Source organism: Phacochoerus africanus, chromosome 10 (assembly GCF_016906955.1).
Source record: "Phacochoerus africanus isolate WHEZ1 chromosome 10, ROS_Pafr_v1, whole genome shotgun sequence".
NCBI classification, from domain to species: Eukaryota; Metazoa; Chordata; class Mammalia; order Artiodactyla; family Suidae; genus Phacochoerus; species Phacochoerus africanus.
This window is the reverse complement of record NC_062553.1, coordinates 87,721,695-87,742,640: the sequence shown is the minus strand read 5'-3', so window position 1 is coordinate 87,742,640 and position 20,946 is coordinate 87,721,695. Positions and strand designations below refer to the sequence as shown.

The window sequence follows — 20,946 nt, the reverse complement described above, 5'->3', positions numbered from 1 at the left end:
TCTGAAATGAAAAGCGATGATCAAAGGAATCGGTTCAGTTGCTAAGCTTAAAAAGGCTGACACTAAATTTTCAAATTTCAAATGCCCAAGACATAACAATTTTCTACTTAGTGTTTACTAGGAGATGTCTCAACAATATTCATATGAACTCACTGTGTAAACTGCATTACACTATATTTAACCTTTATTTCTAAATCTCTTTAGATGTAATTCAGTAGTTTTCAGTCTTATAAAAAGTCATTCTACCTTTTGAAGATAAGAAGAAATGCTGAAACTCAAATAGCCAATTCTATCTTAGTAAAGCATACGTTCTTCTGTGCATTCTGGCACTATTCTGTGATTACGGCACTACACAAAGTGCATAATTTACCTCTCTGATAAACTCACAGATAAAAAAGAAAAGCAAATCTGATTACCAAACACCAGATTACTGTTCTATCATCACCGGATTAAAATTTAAACCACACAGCTGAAATAAATGTTCATGAACACAAGAATGGGGGTGAAATTCACAGTTTTACAACAGTGTCCCCCTCTCACTCACTTAACGAAGTATTAAGAACTTAAAGACTATTTTGCATTGTAGCTAGCTCCTAGAAAAAAAAAGAGAGCCCAAGATGCTGGCACAGGAGAAACATGAGAAACTGGGCAATCTGGATCTCGGGGAAATGGAATATTTTCTCTGTCCTTTATTGACATGAAATAAAAATGCCCAAGTGGAGCAAGAGAGGGGACTGTGCTGCCTGGCTCGCAAAGCTGCTCCGGCAGTCAGTACCAGACCCAGCAGGGCCCTCATCGTCCTCCTCCAGCGTTCCTCACGCATCCAGGAGCACAGTCTCTGAGGGCTAGCTTCGCGAAGAGAGGATCCAGAAGGCGGTCACTGGACGCGCGTGTTAAAGTGCCCGTTTTTGTTTTGTTTAAAAAACAGATTCCTACCGGAGCCCTGCCTCCCGACTCCCGGGGGAATAGGGGAAGTGGCAGCAGGGGGCCGGAGTGGAGAGCGAGAATGGAAGAATGACCGAGTACAACCTGCCCTGCCAGCTAGTAGCGGAGGGCAGGAAAGGTAAGAGGCGGCGAAAAGGCCCGACTGAGAAGGAAACTGGTCTCCAGCCCTCCACGCCACCCCACGCGGCCAGAGCCTCCCTGGTCCCGCCCCGAGCTCGCCGCCCTGCCCCGGCGCCGGCCGCAGCCTCCCGCCCTACAGACCCTCCCAGGACGCGCTTCCTCCGGAGCCGGACCCCCGCCCTGGCCTCCCCGCGGGATAAGGCGGGTCAGTTCAGTCCGCTTCTCGGCCGAGGTGACTCGCGCGGCGATGTAAACACAGCGAGACCAGCTGCGCGCGGCCCATTCCCCACCCCCCCGCCGGGGTCCGTAACCTCTTCCCTCAGCCCTGCCCCGCGCCCGGCGCTCCCCGCAGGCCAGCGCGCCGCGCGCCTTCCCCTTTCTCCAAGTCTCCTCCCCGACCGTTGCCCGGGGGCACTCAGCCCCCTTCCTCCGCTGCCAGTCCAATGTCACCGCCACAGCCTCCGGAAAACCCTCCGCAAACCCAGGAGCAAACAACACAGGCGCGGGGCGGGGGCGCGGAGGGAGGCGGCGGCACACGGGACAGCGAGGCTTTCTCGCCGCACCCTCCGCGCTCCCTCCCACCAGCATCGGCGGCCCGCGCTCTTACCTGCTCTCCGCGTCGCCGGGGAAGACCTCCGCTTCGCTTTCTCTCCCAGCAGGGCCGCGGACTAGTCCCCGCCGCCGTTGGCCAGGCGTCCGGAGGGAGCCGGGGCCTCCCAGCTGCCCGAGCCGCTTCGCTGGGAGAAAAGACAAAACAGCGGCGCACCGCCCCGCGCAGAGCCCCTCGCCCGCGCCGCTCCACCGACCCCCCAACCGCCGAGGCGACGGCGGCGACACAGAGCCCGGCGCGGGGAGCAATGGTGGCCCCCGCCCTCGCCCTGCTCCCCTCCCTCCACCCCCCGCCTCGGCTCCTCCCACTCGGCCTCCTGCCGCCGCCACCAGGACACTCGAGTCCGCTTCCCCCACCCCGCTCGCTCCGAGCGCTCCTCCCCTCCCCACGCGGCGAGGGGGGGCGGCACCGCCAGTCACCGCTGCGCCTGTCAAACCCTGGCCGGCTATTTATACCCCGTGGGGCCCCGTCGCCCTTGGCCCCTACCAGCCCGCCAAACAAGCCTCTGCGGCTCACTCGAATCCACCCGCCCGGTATCCTCTAACTTCTCCCAAACCTGCTTTCTCAGGTAAAGACTCTCGCCACTAGAGCTGCTCCCAGCTCCGGGCTCCCCCATCCCGCTCCTGGCTCCGGCCCCAGCCCGGGATTGGCGCGGAGGCTCTCAAGCACTGGCCGGCTCGTGGGGGTGGCGCGGCCGCGCGTGCACCTGCAGCGCCCGCCCGCCTCTCCCCGCCGGCTGGGACCGCTCGCACACACTCTCGCCACTCTCTGAAGACCCCGCGGGCCCCAGCTGTCACCCCACCCCCGCTCTGGACTTCCACCCTTCTCCTCCAGGGACGGTTCCACACTCAGGCAGCCTGACAGTTACTGGGTTGTGGAAACTCTTGGCCCGGGTCAGTCCGGTTTCCACTCCTCAGCCTGGGCTAAGTGGAGGGTGGGGGCGCGAGCGGGCTGGAGCGCGCCGCCTGCCCCGCCCCCGGCCCCTCCCCGGCCCGTGATGCTCATGGAGCCCCGCCCTGCCCGCCTCGGGCTCCTCGGCGCCTCCCATTCCTCCTCCTCCTCCTCCTCCTCCTCACCCTCCTTCCTCAACTGGCTAGCAAACGCCCAGCCTCGTACCCCCGCGGACCCCGCCCCATTCCCAGAAATTACCACCCGCCCAACCGCCGGGCCGCGCGGCGGTTGGTGCCCGCGTTTGCTGACTGGCGGGCGGTGGGGCTCAGCGCGCAGCTGCGGAGCGCGGCGGGCGGCCCCTTGGCGCTGCCCCCGGAGCTGCGGACGCTCGCCCCGAGCCATTGTCGATCCTCCCTCGGACGCCGAGGAACGGAGAAGTAACTCGAGCTCGACGACTGTCGGTGCGAGAATGCGGGAGTGTGTTGGTGCAGGAGTATTTTGGTCCAAGTGCCTGCAAATTCAAAAATTAAAACCCAACAGTAGGTGCATGCTTCTGGTTTCCCCACTTTCACACAAAGGGGAGCCTCTGAGCAGGGCATTCACGCGCCTTCAAGTGCACAAAAGCCAATGACACGGTGCCCGGGGTTGCCCAGTGTTTGGCGTGCATCATTAATGACCTTTCTTATGCACAGTTATGCATACAAGTGCTTCAATATATTCCCCTCCAACCACTGCCGCTGCTTTTTCTTATATTTGTTTAACAAAGAGCAGTGCCTGTCCCGGTGCGTGTGGGGACTAATCCTGCTCTCCTCTCGGACTCTTGTACGCCAGTGGACGTGGCGCTGTATTCCCCAGGTTCGTTTCCGGGCTCTAGTCCTACTTTTTTGGGGTCTTCGTAACCAGTCCTGAGCGAAGGAGAAACTGAGGAATGTAAGCGGTAGTTGTTCTTGAAAGTAACGTGGGGAATCACAGAAATAACCCTAGAATAGGTCTCAAATGTCAGAGAACCACAGGAGGCCCTACCCTACTGACTTAAGTCTCTAAAGAGCCTAAGAATTTAATTAATGATCTTCTCTTTTTTTTTTTTCCAAAGCTATTACTGATGCCTGTTTATGTAGAGGGGTGATACGGGGCAGGGCTCGGGATTCCTTCTTTCCTTTCTAAAAAAGCAACTCTGGGGATCGTTGCTTTTAAACAGAGAGGAAATCTGGACAGCAGAAAAGGTTAGTCAAAGAGATCCTCTGAACATTGATGAAGTTTTATGGATTCCTGAGTTCTAAAATATGGCGACTCTTGGCACCTTTTTAAACTAAAGAATGTATAAAATCTTAGAACATTCAAACCTTTCATAACAGGATACTACAAATAGCACCCGTTCCAGGGTAGTATTTATAATCCCCTATTTCCTGTAAAATAACCGACCACTTAAGGGAACTTTTGTCCTTTTTGATATTTGTAAGGGATTAATAATCAGTACTACTGCATCTCCATGACAATAACATGGCATATTAAGGAGCATGCAACAACAATGCCTGGTTTCTGTGGATAGGAACTCGATCTCGCCTGCTGGGTCAAATCATTCCCGTTTCCAACTACCACGAGAAGAAATATAGCTCCCCTACTGTCCATTGGAAATAAGCTGGAAAGTCCCAGGCAGAAACAGTGGTGAATAACATTAGTGTTCCCAATTTTTCACTGCTCCGTGCACACCCTTTGAAATGTGGCTTTGTAGTTCCTCTCATTAGAGACAGAATGTTTCTCCACTCCATTCTTTGGCCAGTTGCTCTTGGCCAAAGGAATATGGATGACAGTGTGACAGTTCTGAGCCTCACCTTAGGAAGGGTATTGCATGTTGCTGCTTGCCTCTCTCACATCTGCCTTTCGAAATGTAAAGAATATGCCTGGGTAGTCTGCTAGTACAGGAAGAATGAGATACATGAAGCGGTCCTGAACTATCCCCAGCTTGAAGCCAGTGATCTGCAAAAAAGAAAAAGAAAAAAAAAAAGAGTGTTGTGTTTTGAGGTGGTTTGCTACCCAGAATTAGTGTTACTGATTGATTGGTACAGTAGGAAAGAGAGCAACCTGCTCTCTTGAGATTGGCCTTAGAGTTGCCCAACTTGATGTCTCTGAGGCAGCTCTTTGATAGTCTTGGAAAGACATCCCTTACAGAAGCCAGTGAAGTGAGGAACCCAGAAAGTTTGAGCAAAGCATTCAAAAGACCTCAGGTTCAGAAAGAAAGGGCTGATATGAGCAGCAATCCTTGCATGATTACAGAATAGATCTCTATGTGATAACTAGATTACTTTTGCTTCTTTTTTAATATTACAGTTAATTTTTTAATTATACAAGTGTTTCATTAATACATTCTCATCAGTAATTTTCAGATAATACAAAATAGATTTTTTTTAAAGCCAAATCTGCTTTCCTTCTCTGGTTTTCTTTCCACTCCTCATACCCGACACATACCCAGCCATCCCATACCTCCACTGTTCCACAGGCAACCATAAAAGTTTAGCATTTTAGCCTCCAGACTTTTTTCTGTGCATTTATATTCATCTACATGCAAGTATATATAGATTAAATATTTTATTTGTCTTTTGTCTTTTTGTCTTTTTGTTGTTGTTGTTGTTGTTGTTGCTATTTCTTGGGCCGCTCCCGCGGCACATGGAGGTTCCCAGGCCAGGGGTCGAATCGGAGCTGTAGCCACCGGCCCACGCCAGAGCCACAACAACGCGGGATCCGAGCCTCGTCTGCAACCTACACCACAGCTCACGGCAACGCCGGATCGTTAACCCATTGAGCAAGGGCAGGGACCGAACCTGCAACCTCATGGTTCCTAGTCGGATTCGTCAACCACTGCGCCACGACGGGAACTCCTATAGATTAAATATTAATAAGATTATATGCAACATGTACTGGGTAGAATGCATTTGTACTTCTTTTCTGTTTATTTCTCATTTGTTTTCTCTAATTATCTGAGTCTCTTTTTAAATTTCAACCTGTCTTCAGTATGAGAGGCTAGCCCAGAGAAGAGATTTTCCCCACTTTTATATCAGACTATTAAATGGGAGAAGGGCCCTTTAGGTGTGGGCATGATAAACAACAGGCGGAACGCAGGAGAAGACTAAATTCTTCGAGCAAGTGGTAGCCAGTAAATCATTTGTCCTCCCAAATTGGAAATTCTCTTTCTTGGTCGCATCCTTAGACGCTTTAAGTTATAGTTGATGAAATAAGGTTTTAGTCACTTGTAACACTTCAAAGTGAGTAATCCAAGAGAACAAGAGAATGCCGTGCTGTCTTTATTTTTTATTTATTTTTTTTTTACTTTAAGGGTCTCACCCTGGGACATATGGAGTTTCCCAGGCTAGGGATCAAATCAAAGCTGTAGCCACTGACCTACACCACAGCTGACGGATCCTTAACCTACTGAGCAAGGCCAGGGATCAAACCTGCGTCCTCATGGATGCTAGTCAGGTTCATTTCTGTTGAGCCATGATAGGAACTCCCCGTGCTGCCTTTTCTGACCAGCCTTGGGAGTCACACACCATCACTTATGCCCTATTCTACTGGTCACACAAACCACTCCCAACTCAGTGTGGGAGGGCACTACATGGACGTGAACATGGAAAGATGAGGATCACTAGGGCCATGTTAGAAGCTGGCTATCACTAGGGCCTTCCACAGTGGTGAATTTTGAGTGACCAACATAGTCTTTAAACTTGTTGGTTTCCCTCATTGCAAGCAGGGAAATCCCAGGTTATCAAGAACTATGTAGACTTTGTAAGAACAGCCAGAAAAAAAAATCTCTTCTTTTATCTCTCTTTAAAGAATAGTTAGTTCTGGGCAACTGTCCCGTTTATATTTTGGTGTTAACCAACCTTATGGGTGAGCCACTGTACCCATCCCTTCCACCACCCCTTTCTGGGCTTCTCTAAAGATAATTATTTATAACTCTCCCATGCTGTCGGTCTGCAAAGGAACCCAGTCCCAAAACTGTTTTAGATAACTTCTTGCCTTTTATGAATCAGAATCTCTTCAATATTGTATATTAAATAAGTTATAAGAGGCCTGCCTAAGAGGATGATGAAAACCAAAATAATTTTGCAGGAACATGTTAAGTTTCCAGAATCCAATGAGATTGTTCTTGAGAAAAAAATTTGTACCATCAAATGCAATCAGGTAGAACAAGCAGAAAGTATAAAATTTTTAATATAAAAGGGAAGCCAAATCCTCATTTATAATTTTACCATGTAATGTTTTCTAGTAAAATAAATACTTTAAGCCATTTCATAATTTGAGATCTTGATATATTTAAAAAGCAGCCTTCTTTTTAGTGCTTTAGTTGGAAGCACTTTACTAATTCTATCCACAGATGAATTACTTTTAAATAACATATTGCTGTTTTAAAATATTTGAAGCATTTAAGATGGATTACACTTTATTCTGGTTAGGATTTCTGATATTTTCAGTGTTAAAGCCAATTTTTTTAAGCAGATTTTGCCTCTTTATCTTCATTAAAAACTAAAAGTCCAAATGAAATGTACATGACATTTTATTAGTGATTTAAGATTATATTAATCCTTAAAGTTTCTGAATGAAATTGGTTTCTTAATAAAATTCAGGATAAATGCTGTAGTAATTAATTAAAACACAAAGATAAATATCTTCCATGGAGAAAGATCTGAAATAAATTTCCATGTCTGTAGGCTGACTAGTTTTCAAGCACATTTAGCTCTTTCTTCCATGCTACTAAGTTAAAATGAGTTAATAGAAAATTTTTTTCTCCATTCATTTCTTGGGTCACTCTAAAGATTAGAAGCGCAAACCAAAAGCCTTGTTTTTCCCATTATTTATTTGCTTTCTTCTCTGGAGCTTTTTCCTACTGGTCAGCTAATTAGAGTGTATGGCATTATTTTAGTAGTGGTAAATAATAATATTGGCCCCTACTAGTATACAGCTAGATACTTGTGTTCATTAATCTTATAAGATTTGTATAATTATCCTATCCTACAGTTCATGTTGTAGGTATGAGAAGTTAAACCACTTGTTCAAAGTTACACAGTAGGAAGTTCCCTGATAGCCTAGCAGTTAAGATCCAGCATGGTCACTGCTGTGGCTCAGGTTTGATCCCTGGCGTGGGAACTTCTGCATACCTTGGGTGTAACTGAAGAAAAACAAAAAACAAAAGGCAGCCTTGTTTCAACCATACATTTCCAAAAATCAAGAATGAAAAATGTTGCCCTCTCATCAGCCTTGACACCAGTCTCAGGTCCTAGTCCCCAAAATTTGTAGGGCACTGTTGCCACTTTGCAGCCCTACTCGCCTCTGTTTGGCATCCCTGTTCTGCCTAACATAGCAGGCACTACTGCAGATGGTTGAGTGATACTGGCTGTGTTCCCTGTCTCCCTCTCCAGGCAATCCTTTCTCCACTGGTTGCCAAGAGAGTCCCTTAATTCCAGTTTGTGGCTCCTGTATCCAGTTCTTCCTGTCTGTCTCATTGTGTCTAATAGACTTTCCATATCTGCCAATGACACTGACTGCTAAGCAAAAAGAGAGAGGGAAATTTGAGGCCAGGATAAGAAGCCAATAAATATGGAGGTGAAAAGGTCAGAGGAGAACCATAATTAAAGTGTGAACACCAGACAGAAAAGAATGGAACAAATGAGGAGTTGAGAGTTTTAAAATACTGTTAATCTATATGAAAGACTAGAAACTCCCATAATGTACAGGAAAGAAGGAAATAAAAATAGTCCAATGGTTCAAATTAATATTCACAAGTCCATGAAGAGATATAATAACTGATAGTATCTGTACTTATATGTGATCAAAGTCCTAAATACCAACAAAATGCTTTTGAAATTTAACATCATTTTATTTTTTAAATTATTTTTTTATTTTTTTGTCTTTTTAGGGCCACACCCACCGCATACGGAGGTTCCCAAGCTAGGGGTCGAATCAGAGCTGTAGCTACTGGCCTACACCACAGCCACAGCAGTGCCAAATCCGAGCCACTTCTGTGACCTACACCACAACTCACGGCAAAGCCAGATCCTTAACCCACTGAGTGAGGCCAGGAATCGAACCTGCATCCTCATGGATGCTAGTCAGGTTCATTTCCACAGAGCCATGATGGGAACTCCTAGCATCACTTTAATAGTGTTGATCAAATGTGTACTTTCTTTTAATCTTCTCTTTTAATGCTCATAACAACCCAATCAAGAAGGCATTATCATTGTTTTTCAGATTATGAAACTGAGGCAACTGAAGGTAGAACAACTTTTCTAAGACCACCAGCAAGTGAGTAGTGGAGCCAGAGAGGCAATCCAAGCAGGCTGGTGGCAGACTCCCTGTTCTCAACATTCAGTCCAGCTTCCTCCCTGCTCCAACTCCCCAGTACTGTCATCTCCAAGACTGAAGGGTGATCAGGCAGGCTTCTCCCTAACCCGTGCTCTCCTGTGACTTGAGGTAGGTGAAGGAGCCCAGTTCACAATCCAATAAACCTTAAAGTGGCTCACATTCTACTAGAGAATTCCAGAGCCCATTTACAAAGTCTGCATTTTTATTTGGTTACCTAAGTAGAGATAGAAAATGAATAGGTTCACAAGGATTAATTTTATTACTACCCAGCATGAATGAGGAGAAAGTAGGTCCCTTTGTAAACAGTAAAAACTAGAGAAAGCTTCAACAGATAACTATTAGAACATAAATAAATGATAAAAACGGAACTTCCTTGTTATGTTAACAAATGTGAGCAAAATGTGGGAAAATATCTTAAAACAGAGATTGTTTTACTTAATTGTGATACCTTTCCCCACATTAAGGGTCCTGAAACAGAAATATGAATTTTATCCTTTCTTACCTGAAGATTTAATTTTTTTAGGAAAAAGTTGGCTTAAAGTTGCCTTTTTCTTCATTACAAAAACAACACATGACGTTTTTAAGAAGTTTTAAAACAGGGAGTTCCTGTCGTGGCTTAGCAGTAAGGAACCCAACTAGTGTCCATGAGGATGCAGGTTTGATCCCTGGCCTCACTTATTGGGTCAAGGATCTGGTGTTGCCATGAGCTGCGATGTACCTTGCAGTCACGGCTTGGATCTGGCATTGCTGTGGCTGTGGTGTAGGCAGACAGCTATAGTTCTAACTCATCCCCTGGCCTGGGAATTTCCATATGGCACAGGTGCAGCCCTAAAAAGACAAAATGATAATAATAATAAAATAAAAGTTTTAAAACACAAGAGGATAGATAAAATTATAAAGTAAAATGAGTTGTGTTGTGGATTAAGAATTTGACACTGTTGGAGTTATCTTCCTGACTCATCAGAAATGAATCTGACTAGTATCCATGAGGAAGCAGGTTCAATCCCTGGCCTCACTTGGTAGGTTAAGGATCTGGTGTTGCCATGAGCTGTGGTGTAGATCACAGATGCAGCTCAGATCTGGCGTTGCTGTGGCCAACACCTACAGCTCCTATTCAACCCCTACCCTGGGCACCTCCTTATGCGGTGGCAGTGGCCCTAAAAAGAAAATAATAATAATAATTTCTGCTGTATAGCAGAGTGATTCAGTTATACATACATATACATTCTTTTTTATATTCTTTTCCATTATGGTTTATCTCAGGACGTTGAATATAGTTCACTGTGCTATACAGTAGGACCTTGTTATTTTTATAGATGCAATATATACATATATACTGTTCTATATGTAATAGTTTGCATGCACTAACCCTCAACTCCCAGTCCATCCCTACCCCCTTGGCCACCACATGTCTGTTTTCTGTGTCTGTGAGTCTGTTTCTATTTTGTTAATAGGTTCATTTGTACTGTATTTTAGATCCACATATAAGTGATATCATATGGTATTTGTCCTTCTCTTTCTGACTTCATTTAGTATAAGAAAAGTTCCACCATGTTGCTGCAAATGGCATCATTTCATCCTTTTTATGGCTAAGTAGTATTCCATCGTGTATATGTACCACATCTTCTTTATCCATTCAACTGTTGATGGACAGATTTATAAATTTATAGATAGTGTTCAACTGCTGCAGTTTCCATGCATTAACTTTTTGAGTCCAAAATTTTGCTGGGGCTGTTTGGCTATCATTGAATCCAGTGGCATTTAAATTGAATGGAGACTAGAAAAAGAAAGATACAGTATATACATATATCAAATCATTACATTGCATGCCTTAAAATTATACAATGTTATATGTCAACTATATCTTAATAAAACTAGAAAAAATAAAATTAAAGATAAATTTTTAAGAAGACAAGAAGGAAGGAAGGGAAGGAAGGAAGGACCTGCAAGAGGAAAGAAGCGCTTGCTATCTTTTACAGTAGGCATTTACACTTTACTGTTATGCTGAATGCACAATTACAGGCAGATCTGAGTAGAGGGTAAAGTAACTCCTAAAGAGAGAGTAGGATACTCTTCTCTTTATTGAGAGAAATCTTTAGCTAAAGTAAAAAAATCTTTATTTTTATGAAGTAACAAATACAAAAACTCATTGGAATACTGTCAAAGAAAGCAAATCCATGAAATGGCCAGTGCCTAAAAAACATCCTAGAAAAAAAGGTGACGTGTTAACATGGCAGCAAAGATGAGCAGAGGAACAGCACAGTAAATTATTTAGTTCTAGACTGACCTTTTTCGTATTTAGATATAAGTTCAGTAGGTCATTTCAAGCCAGCTAAGATAGTGAGAAATCATATTTATCCCAGTTATCCCAGCTGTGGAGTGACCATGGAAGCAAAACGATGCTGACCTGACTTTTAGGTGTGCCCAGAGCAAAGAATTGCGGGGGCATGGGGAAACAACTACCCATCCTCAGTAAATAAGCATGTTAATTAATTTCTTATTTTACATCACCATTCTAAGTTCAAAGGATTCATAAAAACCCAGTCATCTGCACAGAGCAACATGAGGTAGTAAAAATTATATAGAGTTCAGAGTTCCCGTCGTGGCGCAGCGGTTAACGAATCCAACTAGGAACCATGAGGTTGCGGGTTCGGTCCCTGCCCCTTGCTCAGTGGGTTAACGATCCGGCGTTGCCGTGAGCTGTGGTGTAGGTCACAGACGCGGCTCGGATCCCGTGTTGCTGTGGCTCTGGTGTAGGCCGGTGGCTACAGCTCCTAGCCTGGGAACCTCCATATGCCGCGGGAGCGGCCCAAGAAATAGCAACAACAACAAAAAAGCCAAAAAAATAAAATTATATAGAGTTCAAAAATATGAAAGTTTTAGGAAAGTTAAGTTCATACAACTCAAAATATAAAAGTTAAGAAGTTCCCGTCGTGGCTCAGCAGTTAACGAACCAAACCAGCATCCATGAAGATGAGGGTTCGATCCCTGGCCTCGCTCAGTGGGTTAAGGATCTGGTGTTGCCCTGAGCTGTGGTGTAGGTCGCAGACACGGCTAAGATTCATAGTTGCTGTGGCTGTGGCATAGGCTGGCGGCTACAGCTCCAATTGGACCTCTAGCCTGGGAACCTCCATACCGAGGGTGTGGCCCTAGAAAGACAAAAACAACAACAAGAACAAAAATATATAAAAGTTAAGTTTTTCTAATAAGAGTTAATACCACATTATTCATATACAATTCACTCAACTCTGAACATAAAATTGTAGATGAAATCAAATTTTCAAAAATATGTTTACTGGATTATTTGACTCTATTTTATTCTGAATACTCCAGTTCCATTTGTATTTATTTACTTATGAAGAATTGAGGAAACCATATGAGTGAAAGAAAATTTACAGCATATGTTCATCTTTATGGAGAAATGTAAAATCCATATTAACATCATCAATATAACTAAAATATTATTTCTATATTTACAAAACCAACAGAAATTGCTTATAAATTTTTTCCTTAACTTTTGTTTTTAAGGTATAAAGCAGCTATTGTTCATCAGATACCGATCTCTCAGACCTTTCCCCTAGTGTTTTTGAGTTCAGTGTCTATGAGATTCTTAGATGCTGGGAAAATGATTCCCCAGATTTGTATTTCAAAAGTAGTTTAGTAATTTTGTTGAAAATGAAAAAAAGATTATAGTCACATTGAAACTTTCCTTTCTTGTTCTTATATCTATAGGAGTGGGAAAACTATATGAACATTCTGAGTGAAAAGGATATTTGGTATTTTAGTAACTGTTCAACAAATTATTTTAAAAGTTGAGGTAGACTGTACACTTAAAAGACAGTTAAATCGGGAGTTTCAATCGTGGCTCAGTGGTACGAACCCAGCTAACATCCTTGAGGATGCGGGTTTGATCCCTGGCCTTGCTCAGTGAGTTAAGTATCTAGAATTGCCTTGAGCTGCCCTGTAGGTGGCAGATGCAGCTCGGATCTGGTGTTATTGTGACTGTGGTGTAGGCTGACAGCTGCAGCTCTGATTTGACCCTTAGCCTGGGAACCTCCATATGCCACAGGTGTGGTGCTAAAAAGCAAATATATAAATAAATAAATAAAACAATTAAATCTTAGAAGTATTTTATCACAACAAAAATGGTTGAAAAAAGTTAAGGTAGAATTAGACATATATATGGCTGTGCATCTTTTAGATACATTATTAAATTTGCTACTTCACTTGTTGCATGTAGACCGGTTGACTCTACAGATTACCTTACCTCCATGATCTGCCTGCAGGATTGCTAAGGGGGATGCTGGGGGAAGAGAGCTAGTCATTTTTATACTGCTTAATTCTTTATTCTTGCTTCTTTTTATCTAGGAAAAGAATCAACAGGTTAATTAGGTTCTTTAAAGGTTAAAGGGGAACAGAAGCAGCCAAACAGGAAAGGGGCCAGAGAGCTGCTTTCAACATGTTGACTTGATAGTATTTTGGATATATTGGGTTAAATAAAATATATAAATAAAGTTAATTTCATCTATTTACTTTTACTTTTTTTGGCCACACCCACAGCATGTGGAAGATCCTGGGCCAGGGACTGAACCCATGCCACAGCAGTGACAATGCCAGATCCCCAACCCACTGCACCACCAGGGAATTCCTGTGTTTACTTTTTTAAATGTGGCTACTAAAACATTGAAAATTATACTCATAGTGGGTGCTCTATTTCTGATGGGCAGTCTTGCTCTGGACGGTCTTTTTTATAGCAGGAAGAGCTTAGTTCACTGTGTCTGCACATCCTGGGGAAGGGCAGGAGAAGGCCGATGTGGGTAGTTCTCCCAGAAAAGGAAAACCTCAAGCCTAAAAGTCAAGAAATCATTCTTATAATGGGACACTGAAATATTTGTCTCGAACTGTTTGACTCCAAAATCTGTTCCAAAGGCATCATTTTATGAGGTTTTACTTTCTAGGTTTAACCAGGAAAGCTTAATCCTCTGACACTTCTCCCAATAATTTACCCAAACTATTTGAAAAGGAATTTTCCAATGTGGACAAAAACAGTATGGTATTTTTCCTTCTTGAATAGAATTTTATGAAATTTATGGAAATACTTCTATGTTACATTTTTTTTTTAATAGAGCAAAGTAACAGTAAGGCTGAAACTATTTGTTTCATACCCTGGCCTTTGTCCGTGTATGCAGAAAATGAATACACAGACAGGATATTTTCAATTACTCATTTCCTTTGTTTACATGTCACATTGAGATTCATCGTGCTACCTCTTTCAGCCCTCTCAAGTCCCCCTTGTTTCTTCAGAACACAACCCCAATCTCAAGCCTCAAGCCTTGTACCAAATCCCAGATGCTTTCTAGCATGAAAGAGAAATCACACGAATATTTACGTCCTTCCTGATTTGCAGTTGCAATTGGGTTTGATTACAAATCCCCATCAATTGTCCCCCATCCTTCTGCTTCAGCTTCTCCCTCTCCTTCCTCCACATGTGCACACACACACACACACACGCACACACACACACACACACCCCTTCCCTCCCTTCTTCTCTTTCTCTAGTGTTTCTGATGAGCCAAGTGTTGGAAGCTCTCAGACTTTGTGCCCTCTATGTTTATAACTGTAAGTGTATATCCAGACAGTTTGCCTTGTTCTCAAAGAAAACCAGAGCTTGGAATTTTGGGAAGCAAATCTGGTAGGTTTGTGAGCTTGTTGAAAATTTTGTAAACGGAAGCTTCTGAGAAATGTGGGGTCAACAAATTCAAAAGAAAAAAAAGGAGTTCCCGTCGTGGTGCAGTGGTTAACAAATCCGACTGGGAACCATGAGGATGAGGGTTCACCATTGCCATGAGATGTGGTGTAGGTCACAGATGCAGCTCAGATCTGGCATTGCTGTGGTTGTGGTGTAGGCCAGCAGCTGTAGCTCCGATTCGACCCCAGCCTGGGAACTTCCATTTGCCACACATGCGGCCCTAAAAAAGCAAAAAAAAACACAACCAAACAAAAACAAATTCAAAAGGACTTTGCTTCTATTACTTCGGTAACCAAATGTCTGAAAATTAGACTTGTCTCACTTTCCTTTTCTAAAACTGTACCTAATTACCTTTTAAGTTCCCAGTATTTCTGACTTAAAAAATACCAACATTCTTTTTAAAGTCATCAAAACCAAGTTTGCTTGCTTTCTTGCTTTCTCATTAGGCAGGGTATATCCATCTCATTACACCCATGCTGACATTTTTTAAAGTTGTTTTCACAAAGCGGAATGTTCGTTTAAATTTGTACCCTGTCCTTGATAACAGTTCCATGACCTTCTTCTTTACCTGCTGAAGGGGCAGACGGGGACAGAGGATAACATTTTCCATTCTAATCAGATTATAACTGGGTGGGAAGGGGAAAATGCCAGTTCAGAAGCATTTGGGACAAAGACACTCACAAAATAGAGAATGGGGGTAGCATCCAGTCTATACTGTGAATGGCCACTCAGGATTCTTGCCCCAGCATGACCCTGAACTTCATTCCTATTCCCTGTGACCCACATTCAAGTGGACAAACCCAGTCCCAGACTCTCAGATCTGATGTTCGGTATGAACCGTGAGACATGAGAATAAATTAGCCATCACTTTACAAAAGTCAGAGTTTGTAAAATGTCCTTGACTTTGACCACAATTAAATTATATTGCCACCAGTAGAACCAGGTGTCTAAGTTATTTCTCATGATCCCAAGACTGATGATTCTCAGAAATAGGATTCTCATGGTTAAGAGATAAATCTTGAAATTGTGGTTTTTACCAAAATATAAAACTTTAAAGTTGCTAAAATGAAAGTGAAGCAGTACATACTATATTCATTACTTTCATGGCGTAGAGCTCTCTCCGGAGAGTTTGGGATCTAGATTTCCATACTCAGATTTGCTAGCTGAATTGGTGACTCATGAGAAGTCACATTTCTCTCTAAGCCTTGTTTTTTTTTTTTTCTCATCTATGCAATGAAAATAGTAATATCTACTTTATCTTCCCCAAGGTTCATTGTTATGAGGATCAAATGAGATAATATGTAAAATGGTTTTAGACTGTAAAGCAAAATGTGTTACTAACAAATATAAAATTAAACAATCCCTTTTGGATTTGAAAATGAAACCATTTGGAAACCGAATTTGATATTTGGCACAGTAAAAGGTTCTGTTTGTTATAAAAAAGTTTAGCAGCAATGTAACCACTATAATTGACCCCAAGGGCTTAGAGACACCTTACAAACCATCATGATTCAGATGTGTAAGGAGAAAAGTTTCAGCTGTAGTGAAATCAAATGGTCCCTGAAGCTGAATGGCCTATGTAAGATTTTTTTAAAATAAAGTTTAGGGATCCCATCGTGGCGCAGCGGAAACGAATCCAACTAGGAACCATGAGGTTTCGAGTTTGATCCCTGGCCTCACTCAGTGGGTTAAGGCTCTGGTGTTGCTGTGAGCTGTGGTGTAGGTCTCAGTTGAGGCTCGGATCTGATGTTGCAGTGGCTGTGATAGAGGCCAGCAGCCGAAGCTCTGATTGGACCCCTAGCCTGGGAACCTCCATACACCACAGGTTTGGCCCTAAAAAAAGCAAAAAAATAAAATAAAAATAAAGTTTAAATTGCAGTGATAAATACATAACACAAAATTTAGTGCAATAACTACTTTTAAGTGTACGGTTCAGTAGTATTAAGTATATTCTCATTGTTGTACATAGAGCTCCAGAACTTTTCAGCTAGCAAAACTGAAAGCCTGTACCCAGTCAACAACTTCTATTTCCCCCTCCCTCTCCTAGCCGCTGACGACCACCACTCTACTTTCTGTTTTTGTGCATTTGATTGCTTTATGTCTCTCTTTTGACTGGCTCATCTCACTTGGCATAATGTCCTCGTGGTTCATCCATGTTGTAGCATGTGACAAGATTTCCTTCCTTTCTAAAGCTGGCTAATATTCTGCTCTCTGTATGTGCCACATTTAGTTTGTCCTTTTACCAGTTGATAGACATTTGGTTTGCTTCCACCTGTTCCAAATAAGATTTTTGTTATAATAATAATGTGCTCCAATTTAGGTAGCTTGTTTCAGATTAAAGGAACAGGAGTTCCCATTATGGCTCAAGGGTAACAAACCCAACTAGTATCCATGAGGATGCAGGTTTGATCCCTGGCCTTACACAGTGGGTTAAGGATCTGCTGAGAGCTGTGATGTAGGTCAAAGACGTGGCTTGGATCCCAAGTTGCTGTGGCTGTGGCGTAGGCAGGCAGCTACTGCTCTGATTGGACCCCTAGCCTGGGAACCTCCATATGCCATGGATGTGGCCCTAAAAAGAGAAAAAAAAAAAAAAGGATCACACACAGGGATTACATTCAATGAGAGGAAGTGTTGCAAGTATATTTGGGAACTTGGGGTGACAAGAAAGGAAGGTAGCTCTGGAAGTTGACTCATCCAGCTGCTCCTACTTCAGGAGATTGCGTAAAAGGAACTACAGGAACCAGGACTTTTACTCACAACAGTGATCTTAGCTAAAATGACTCATGTTCTTTTTGGTGTATCTAGCATTTATAATTCCCCAAAGAGATATTTTGTTTTGAGTCAGTTTGTCAGCTCTTATTGTGGCATACTATTCTGGGCAGATGCAGCCAGCCGACCCCATGCCTTAAGTCTCCGGCTTCAGCTCCTGGGGCAGTCCTCTGTGAGGAGAAGCGCAGGCTTTGTTTCACCTGAAGTGCTATGTAGGCAAAATAGCTCAGATAGGAAGCAAGCATTTAGTCTCTTACTTTAGGATAGCGCTCTCTGGAGGTCGCCAGGATGTAGGAAAAAAGAGAGTCAAACAATGATGTACTGAAGTTCACACATTTGGTAGTGTCGGAGCCAAGACTGCAATACCTCCTTTCTAACCTCTGCCTGCCTCTGGCACTACAGTGTTTATAAGGCTTAGAAACTCAGAAACAATAGCCCATTCCTTTTAGTTTTTTCAGTCTGACATTTGGACCCACTGCTTTAAATGCACCTGAAAAGGTGTTTAAAGGTTGAAGACAATGCATTGAGCATGTATTTTGAAATTGGAACTAACATACTGTTTAAGAATAAATTTGTCTTTGTAGACACAGTTGCACAACATTGTGAATGTACTTAATGCCACTGACTTGTACCCCTATAATGGTTAAAATGGTAATATTTTAGCATAATAAAAAATAAAATAAATGTACCCTCGATTTCCCAAGTTTTCAGACACCCATTAGGTGTACTGACACTGAAAGACACCCAATATAATTATTGAGTGAATAATTATATTATTCCATACTATGGATAGGACAAATCACTTATGTATAAGAATACTAAAATGGGGGGATTTCCTGGTGACCTAGCAGTTAAGGATCCAGCATTGTTGTCACTTCTGTGGCTCTGGTTCAATCCCTGGCCCCAGGAACTTGTGCATGCTGCAGGCATGGCCAAAAACAACAACAACAACAACAAAGAATACTGAAATGGAGAGTAGAAAGGAGCCTGCAGGGTTTTTAAACCACACTTCTGCATTATTTTACCTGTTTGCGGGGAACATGTATATTGCTTTAAATATCCTTTTTTTAGGAGTTCCCGTTGTGGCTCAGTGGAAACGAACCTGACTAGTATCCATGAGGATGAGGGTTCGACCCCTGGTCTTGCTAAGTGTGTTGAGGATCCAGCATTGCTGTGAGCTGTGGTGTAGGCCGCAGATGAGACTCGGATCTGGTATTGCTGTGGCTATGGTGCCAACCAGCAACTGTAGCTCCAATTCGACCCCTACCCTGGGAACTTCCATATGCCGCAGGTGTGGCCCTAAAAAGCAAAGAAAAAAAATCCTTGTTGAAAATTACTTAAGTTCTGGACTTCCCGTTGTGGGGCAATGGAAATGAATCTGACTAGGAACCATGGGATTTGGGGTTCAGTCCCTGGCCTTGATCAGTGAGTTAAGGATCTGGCGTTCCCGTGGGCTGTGGTGTGGGTCGCAGACGCAGCTCAGATCTGGTGTTGCTGTGGCTGTGGTGTAGGCTGGCGGCTACAGTTCCAATTGGACCCCTAGCCTGGGAACCTTCATATGCCTCGGGTTAAGCCCTAAAAGGACAAAAGACAAAAAAATTAAATTAAATTAAATTAATTAATTTCTTTTTGGCATCATCCTCGACACGCAGAAGTTCCTGAGCCAGGAATTGAACTCACACCACAGCAGTGACAATGCCAGATCCCTGAACCACTGAGCACCAGCGAATTCTTTAAAAATCATTTTTATAAAGGTATTTCTATTGGGGGGTAGGGGGAAGAAGGAACAAATATAACAGAAATAGGCCTGACAGTCAGGAGTGGGAGAGAGTCTGAAGCTGAAGGTCTTGGGCTGCCTGACTGGCTATTGTTGAGCACTCTGAGATGTGTTTCTTTATTATGAGCACAGATTGAGTCCCCTGGGTTCAAAGCCATGCTCTAAAAATTACCTGGACCTCTGGGCGTAGAGTGAATCTGACTGATTACCTAGTCTAATTTCCCACTTGGATATACAACTTTCTACATCTCCTTTATCTCAACCCTACTCAGCAGCTTCCTACCCATCCTGTTGCTATAGACTAATGATTGTTAGAAAGTTCTGTCTTGGAGTTCCTATTGTGGCTCAGCAGGTTAAAGATCCATTGCAGATGCGGCTCAGATCTCATGTTTTGGTGACTGTGGCATAGACCACAATTCCAATTTCACCCCTAGCCCAGGGAACTTCCATATGTTGCAGGTGTGGCTGTAAAAGAAAAAAAAAAAGTTCTTATATTTCATATGAAAGCTGCATCTCTATAACCAATAATTATTTGGTCTAGTTCTTCTCTTAAGGACATCATAGGAATAAAAAATTAATTTTGTCTTCTCTATGCCAGCCCTCTATTTGACAGCTGCCACATCTATCATTCCTCTTCTCTGTTTTGAGCCCAGTAAGCATCATCACTGAATCTCCAAGTGATTCTACTCTGTTTTTGTTCCCTATGGCCTCAATTTCTCTCTCTTTACATGGGACACTCTTGAGATTAGTACTTTAGGTGTGATCTGAACAAAGTATGGTAAACTGTACTTCTGTTGTGCCACCTAAGATTATATTAGCTTTTTTTAGCAGCCGTATCATACTTTTGGTTCCAGGTGAGTATATTGCTATCCAAGTAGTTTGTTTCCCTTCTGAGAAATTAACAGTTTTGAATCTAAATTCAAGCCTAGTTTTTCAGCTCAATGATTCAGTCTACCAAGCTCGGATTTGTAAGAATGTAACAAACTTTGTAGACTTCTTTCTCATCCCAAAAATTATTAATATGTTTTCACTGTGACTTTTTAAAATATATACAAGAAGAAGAAACTAAAAATCCCTGGTTAATCCATCATTCTGACCTTATTACTCTTGATATTTTTGTATAAAAATAAATGTATATGCAAGCAACTCCATCGCCACGTCTTTCTATGCATAACAATATTTTTCCTAATAATTGGATATTACATACATCATTTTAGAGCCTTGTTTTTTCATCTAATAATATGTTTATGATTCCTTTTCCATGTGAAATTTCCCACAGTATATTAAAAGACTGAGCTTCATCATTTATTTATTCAATCTACCTTTATTTATTCAATCACAGTCTTAGATATTTGTTTCTAATTTTTTTCATGCTATAAATAGGACTGCAGAGACTATCCTTGAACTTATATTTCTGTGAATATTCACAATGATTTCTTTAGAGATTATTCCTAGAAGTAGAATTGTGTAAAAAGGTAAGCATTTTTAAAAGTTATGGTACTTGTATTTGCTCAGGCTACCATAACAAAATACCACAGACTGGAATTCTCATTGTGGCTCAGTGGTTAACAAACCCAACTAGCATCCATGAGGATGAGGGTACGATCCCTGGCCTCACTCAATGGGTTAAGGATCCAGCGTTGCCGTGAGATGTGGTGTAGGTCACAGATGTGGCTCAGATCCAGCGTTGCTGTGGCTCTGGCATAGGCTGGTGGCTACGGTACTGAT

At 42.9% G+C, this 20,946-nt stretch overlaps 1 protein-coding gene across 7 annotated transcripts in view; it reads right to left on the bottom strand.

Moving 5' to 3' along the window:
- ELF2 (E74 like ETS transcription factor 2) overlaps window positions 1-1,800 on the bottom strand; it is a 102,868-nt gene extending 101,068 nt beyond the window's left edge. For 4 of the 7 annotated variants that reach the window (XM_047751704.1, XM_047751707.1, XM_047751706.1 and 1 more), the window contains exon 1: window positions 1,673-1,800. The gene's annotated coding sequence lies outside the window, so the exon portion shown is untranslated. The remainder of the gene's footprint in view (window positions 1-1,672) is intronic. The other 3 variants (XM_047751709.1, XM_047751705.1, XM_047751715.1) reach the window with 3 other exon arrangements.
- Between the last annotated feature and the right edge of the window lie 19,146 nt (window positions 1,801-20,946).